This window comes from Zalophus californianus, chromosome 12 (genome assembly GCF_009762305.2).
Source record: "Zalophus californianus isolate mZalCal1 chromosome 12, mZalCal1.pri.v2, whole genome shotgun sequence".
Lineage (NCBI taxonomy): Eukaryota > Metazoa > Chordata > Mammalia > Carnivora > Otariidae > Zalophus > Zalophus californianus.
This window is the reverse complement of record NC_045606.1, coordinates 79,812,220-79,819,308: the sequence shown is the minus strand read 5'-3', so window position 1 is coordinate 79,819,308 and position 7,089 is coordinate 79,812,220. Positions and strand designations below refer to the sequence as shown.

General features: G+C 37.5%; 1 non-coding gene across 1 annotated transcript; it reads right to left on the bottom strand.

Moving 5' to 3' along the window:
- Positions 1–203: 203 nt before the first annotated feature.
- On the bottom strand, positions 204–306 carry LOC113912081. The gene has a single exon (XR_003516703.1). It is a non-coding gene; the product is annotated as a U6 spliceosomal RNA (small nuclear RNA).
- Positions 307–7,089: the final 6,783 nt, after the last annotated feature.

The window sequence follows — 7,089 nt, the reverse complement described above, 5'->3', positions numbered from 1 at the left end:
AGTGATAATCTCAAGCAGGCTCCATGCTTGATCTCACAACCTCGAGATCGTGATCTGAGCCAAAATCAAGAGTCCATGCTTAACTGACTGTGCCACCCAGGTGCCACTATTTTAACCATTTTTAAATGAACAGTTCAGTAATATTAAGTACATTTATACTACTGTTCAACCATCACCACTATCCATATCCAGAACTCTTTCATAAAAATATGGAAATCTTTATGAATTTGCATTCCGTTATTGAGGTGTGATGCTAATATTCTCTGTAATGTTCTAAATTTAGTATATGTGTGCTAAAGTGACCACTTATTCATATTTTAAAGAAAACACTTATTTACATAAAGAAGAAAAAAATTATAGAAATTGTGACTCTGAAAGATAAGCCAGAACCATTTGATTATTATTATCAAAATAAGGGCTTAGATCAATTCCATAATGTTCCATATCAAGATATTGAGGCATGGAGGGTGACTATGATGTTCTTCCATAAAATACCTTTTGGTTGTACACTCAGAACCAGAATATGGGATAGATTTTTGGAACCAAGATGATCATTGCCTTATTTTCCTAATTTTCTTGTTGAAAATGGAACAACTAAAGAATGATTCAAACCCAAATTGATTGAGTTCTTACTATATGCCAGGCATTATGCTACAAATGTACATGAATTATCTAGCTGAATCCAACAAGAATGCAATGAGGTAACTCTCTTATTTTCATTTTAAAGGTAATAAAACTTAAGACTATATTGGAAAGGTATAATTAACTATTCATGATTTCATAACCAGGAAACTGTGGGTGAAAGAGGTATGTACCCTTTGACCAGCCTGACCCCAAGGCCTTGCTCTTAACCTCTGTGCTCTAGTGTGTCTATTATAAAGTGATGGAAGGCTATACCTCCCCCAAGTTTTAAAAATTAAAACTCATCCTATTCTCATTAACACATTGTTTTTGTTTGTACAAACACTTATATGTTGAATAATGATAATCTCATCAAGGTATTGAGTTGGACTCACAATTATTTCTAAGTGTTTTACTAGCAAATATTTTCTTTATAGCTGCTAGGGGATGGGGGTTGGGGGGATGATGATGGGGGATGGAGGATAGGAGATGGGGAATGGGGATGGGGGAAGATTTCATCAGTGTTCTTTGCTGCAATTTCTCTATATTCATTCTCATAATTTGCTGACTTCTAAAAGGATGCCTTTGAAATTAGAACATTTCTTAAAATAAAATCGCTGTGCCAGAAGACCCCATTTAGAACTTAATTTCAGCTCTTATCTACAATATTCCCGCATCTACATTCTGATTTTCACACCTGTTATGCACTATCTTAGTTTGTTTCCAGAATTTGCCCTAACAGAGCTTTATTATCATACACTAATTCAGGAAGCCCTTACGTATTTGTATGAGGTTGATGAAGTTTCTGCTTGTTTTATTTAGACCTCATGTTGCAGGCTTTCCTCACACTGCACCCTGGTCTTTATTAGGAACTCTCAGTTGTAGTTAGGTGAAAAGAGCAAGGTTCTGGAAGACAGCTGGACCTGGTTTGATTTCGGCTCCTCCACTTATTACACATAATGCAAGATTATGGTCAACTTTTTAATTGCTAAGATTACAGACAGTTGGAATTTTAGATTTACACATGATGAAGTAGAAATTTATGCAGCTGAGTGGAAATATATTTCCTGGTTGTTGAGGCGCATGGCATTGGGGATTGGGAAGTGGCTTTAATCTTACCCCAAGTAACAAAGAAGTAACAAAGAAGCAGGTCTGAGTGAGTTCCATGTTCCTCTTATGCTCCCTTCTTTCCCATACTCCTTCCCTATTCTTCCCAGAGCTTCTTCACCCAGCAGGTTTGACCAACCATAATCACTACCTCATGGATGAGATTAGATTCACAACGGCAGGTGGGTAGGAGGGGAGAAGAGGGAATGATTTTCCCAGTCCCATTTCTTTTACTCTCCTCCTTCCACACTGGATTCTTACACTGCTGGCTAGGGTGTCTCAGTAGAGGTCCACCCACAACCTTATTGTATTGGATACCAGCCTGGCTTTTCTGTTCATTTATAGTTTTATAAATTCTGAGAGAACTCTTTTTTATTGACTTAAGAAAATGTGGCATGTATACACACACACACACACACACACACACACACACACACACACACACACACAGTGGAATGCTATTTGGCCTTCAAAAAGTAGGAAATCCTGCAATATGCTGCAACATGGATGAACCTTGAGGACATTATGCTCAGTGAAATAAGCCAATCACAGAAAGACAAATACTGCATGATTTCACTTATGCAAGGTAACCAAAAGTCAAATTCATAGAATCAAAGAGTGGAATGGTGTTTTCCAGGGGCTGGCTGGGGGAGGAAATGGGAAATTACTAGTCAATGGGCATAGAGTTGTAGTTAAGATGCATACATACATTCTAGAACTTTGTTGTACAACATTGTACCTGCAGTCAGCAGTACTGTACTGTATACTTAAAATTTTGCTAAGAGGATAGATCTCGTGTTAAGTGTTCTTTCCACAATGAAGTTAAAAAGAAATTCATTTTCCAGGGAGGAAAGCTAGATTACACTTGGGTTATGATCAAACCTCCAAATTGAATCTGGTCTCTCTTATCTGGCAATTTTTCATAGAACTTAGCATTGTGGAACCAAAGAACTGAATTTCTGTGGCTTGATGTGCTTTCTTAGATTCTTTTACCCAGAAAAAAACATTTCTGACCATGTGCTAGAAACAATATATGCCTTAAAATCAGGATTATTGCTTAAGTGGTGAACTTTTGAAATTGTAAAGATATATCTCCCATGTTCTCATTTAGAAGATGAAATATTCCTCTGAAGTGTGATTCTCATTTTTTTCAAAAATAACTTTCAATTATCTTCTAAAGTTTGTACCAAATATAATTCTTGATAAAGAGGATAGTATTCTGCTTTGGTAGAAGACATGACTCCGTTTGAGCACCTCAGCTACCCCTAAAAAGGGGACTTGGCATTGTACAAATATCCTGGTAGAGACACATGATGTATGTGTGAGCAATTCTCCGTGTTTTCAGTGTCCAATTTTGTTGCCTCAATTTAATTGTGATTTGTGTTTTCTGAGCCAGAATTGTTTCAACTGAACACAAAGTTTCTATTGTCTGGCGTCCTACAACATGAGCATGCCTGAGTTGCAACCATTGCAAAGCGTTACATGGGTCAGTTTTTGTTATTGTCCCCACCAAGACCCTCCTTTCCTTCTTTTACATGAGTGAACCAAGAAGCAGTGACTATTATTTGACCAGTTTATTTAAAATCAAAGTGAGTAGTCACTCATTCACTTTGTGCCTCTTAGAAAGATGACCGGACATGTTTTTTAAACTCTGAATGCTACAACTAAATTTAGCCAAAGTGCATTGCTTTCTGAATGCTTCCAAAATGGAACACTGTGCTTTTGATTGCTGCTTTTGGAGTCTCATTAAGACTCTAAAAGGTCAAAGGAACAAGAACTGGAGCAAAATACATTCATTTATAATACCAGCACAATCAAAATGTAACAATCAGCCACATACATCATGTGTCTCTACCAGGATATTTGTACAATGCCAAGTCCCCTTTTTTTGGATAGCTGATGTGTTCAAATGGAGTCATGTATCCTACCAAATGTCTACAGTGTTGTCACTAGTGGAGAAATATTTTAGACTGTCAGTTGTTTGCTCCATAAACTAATTTTTGAACAGAAGGTGATGTCAGAGTCAGATATTTTTGCTATAAAATGAAATCTCTATCTCCTAGATTTAAACTTTTTTGGGGGTAGGCATTTTTCCCAAGGCCTCTGCTCTAATACATACTTTAAAAATTTCATAAGGTGAAATTGGCACATGGAAAGTTGCCACTGAGGGATGACATCAGATTTTGACAAATAATACATTGGGAATACAAACTAACTTAAAACTCAGTTTTCCAAAGAAGAGTCTGACTAGCTTAAAATTCAGTTTTCTGTAATTTATTTCTGCTAGAAATAAGATTACTGTCATGTGTGTGTGATGATATCCTATAGAGCAATCAGTGGGAATTTTCCTTTAATTTAAATTTAACCTTTAATATTTCCCTACCCTAATATATTAAGACCTCACTACTTTAAACATAACTTTATAAACGCCTCACTACTTGGCTTTTTGTATTCTGTATTTAGCTCTTATTTTCTTTGGCTCAAAATTATAATAAATACCTTTTTGTGTCCATAACTGATTGCTATAGTATTTAACATTCTTATATGTATTAAGATTTACCATATTCCAGACATTAGTCTAGGTACTAAGAATTCAGCAATGAATTATGCAGATAAAAATCTCTGCCTGGTGGCACCTGGGTGGCTCAGTCGGCTAAGTGTCTGCCCCCGGCTCAGGTCATGATCCCAAGGTCCTGGGATCCAGTCTTATGTCAGGCTCCCTGCTCAGTAGGGAGCCTGCTTCTCCCTCTCCTTCTACCCTTCCCTCTGCTCTGCTTGTGCTCTCTCTCTCTCTCTCAAATAATAAAATCTTAAAAAATAAAATCTCTGCCTGCATAGTAGGCCTTTAATTCTGGTGTATATATACCTATACCTAAGATTGTCTATTCCACCCCCAACCTCCAGAAAAAAATTCCAAAATTTTTTCACCAATCTTATCATTTAATTTTTAACTTTACATTTTATTTTTTTATTTTAATTTTTTTAATCTTATCATTTTAAAGGTTGGGTACTTTTTGAAGTAATTGCTGTGAATTTTTTTCAAGCTGAGGAGACAGTGTTTATGGTATTCCTTAGAGGTGAGAACTAGATCAATACTGTTTAATGTTTTTATCACTGAATATAATCAGTGTTTCTGAAAGTATGTCTTATGGACCACCTATATTAGAATCCCCCAAGGTGGTAATTACCATCTCTGGGATCCACTTCCTAGCTCCGGATTCAGAATACCAGGATGAGGGTCAGGGATGTGTATTTTTTTTTAATTAATTTATTTATTTGCCAGAGAGAGAGAGAGCACAAGCAGGGGGAGCAGCAGGCTGAGCAGGCAGAGGGAAAAGCAGACACCCTGATGAGCAAGGAGCCTGATGCGGGACTTGATCCCAGGACGCCGGGATCATGACCCGAGCTGAAGGCAGACGCTCAACCTACTGAGCCACCCAGGTGTTCCAGGGATGTGTATTTTTAACCAGCAATCTGGGTGATCCTTTCACATGCTGAAGTCTAATTTAGACAAATTGCTGAGGAAAGTGAATTTCAGTTAGAAAATGTCCACGAGCAATTGGACAAAAGGAATAGATGTGGAGTTTAGAATTAATAGGAAACAATAAATGTAAATATCGTTATTATATTTGTAAATATTGATGAAAAATATCAAGACAAAATGTTGATCATGGGATTACATACACATATACATGAAAGTGTTACTTAAAGTATATGTCTGCAGTGCAACATATAATGAATATGAGGTTCACAGATTTAAGGTGTTTCGCAACTGGCCAGTTGAGACTCTTCCCTCCTGTGTCCCACTATTATAGTCTTAATTTTACAGATGAAAAAAACTGAAGCACAGAAAGGGTAAGTAACTTTCCTGAGGAAATACAGGTAGTAAGATAGAACCAGGGTATGAACCCTGGAAGTGTAGCTCCATATTCTATGCTCTTAACAACTACTGTCACTAAAGAGAGTGAGGAATCATTTCAGACCCCACACATACTGCTCTATCGAAGAATTGTACAGCAGTGAATGCGATTTGGCTCAATTTAACATGCAATGTGTTTATGACATCCTGCTTCACTGATCCAAATCGGAGGTGAGTATTCACTTACACAGTTCAGGGCCGTATTAGAAATGGTCCTAGACAAGGGTTAATAGCCTAAAGCTCTAATTAAGCTGAAGTCAATCCATACTCCATCTTAACATTCTCCTGCATACAAATTACATTAAGACCCACATGTAAAACAATCCAATATTCAAGTTAAATTCTGCGAGATGACCTCTTCTTTCTATATATTTTGACCAATATCTATTAAGCTAGTTATAAAGAAAGAATTAAAGGCAAATAATATCACATCCTAAGGCTTTTCTGGAATGTCCTCAGGGTTCATTCCAGGGAAGACAAAGTTACAATTAAAGAAAATCCCATTAGTGTATCCATATCTAGATTGCACAAAACCCTATAATTAGCATATTCTTTATTGATAAATGCCAGTATGGATTATGCTTACCCTGTTTTTATTTGAATGTTCCAAGGCCCCCCTCCTCCCACCATTTTCTGAGCCTATCCAATCACTTAATACTAAAATACTACCACCAATTTAAAGATTTTCCTTATCACCCTATTCTGGCTACCTCTTGGTCCACTCTCCTCTTAAAGCATAAAAATATTCTCAGGGCGCCTGGGTGGCTCAGTCGGTTAAGCGTCAGACTCTTGATTTTGGCTCGCATCATGATCTCAGTGTCCTGGGATCAAGCCCCGCATCAGGCTCCGTGCTCAGCAGGGAGTCTACTTGGGATTCTCTCTCCTTCTCCCTCTGTCTCTCCCTCTGCCCCTCCCCCTGCTCTCACTTTCTCTTGCTCTCTCTCTCAAATAAATAAATAAATCTTTTTAAAAAAGTATTCTCAATACATAAAATGGTATGAAAGGGCAAAAAAGTTATTTTCTGAGCAACTGGCACCAGTATTTCTTCCATAGAGAACACTGTTTCTTGTTTTTTTTGTTGTTGTTGTTTGTTTTTTAATTTTATTATGTTATGTTAGTGACCATACAATACATCATTAGTTTTTGATGTGGTGATCCACGACCCATTGTTTTCGTATAACACCCAGTGCTCCATGCAGTACGTGCCCTCCTTAAGACCCATCACTGAGCTAACCCATCCCCACCCCTCTCCCCTCTAGAACTCTCAGTTTGTTTCTCAGAGTCCATAGTCTCTCATCGTTCATCTCTCTCTCTGATTTCCCCCCCTTCATTTTTCCCTTCCTTCTCCTGACGTCCTCCATGCTGTTCCTTATGTTCCACAGATAAGTGAAACCATATGATAATTGACTTTCTCTGCTTGACTTATTTCACTTAGCATAATC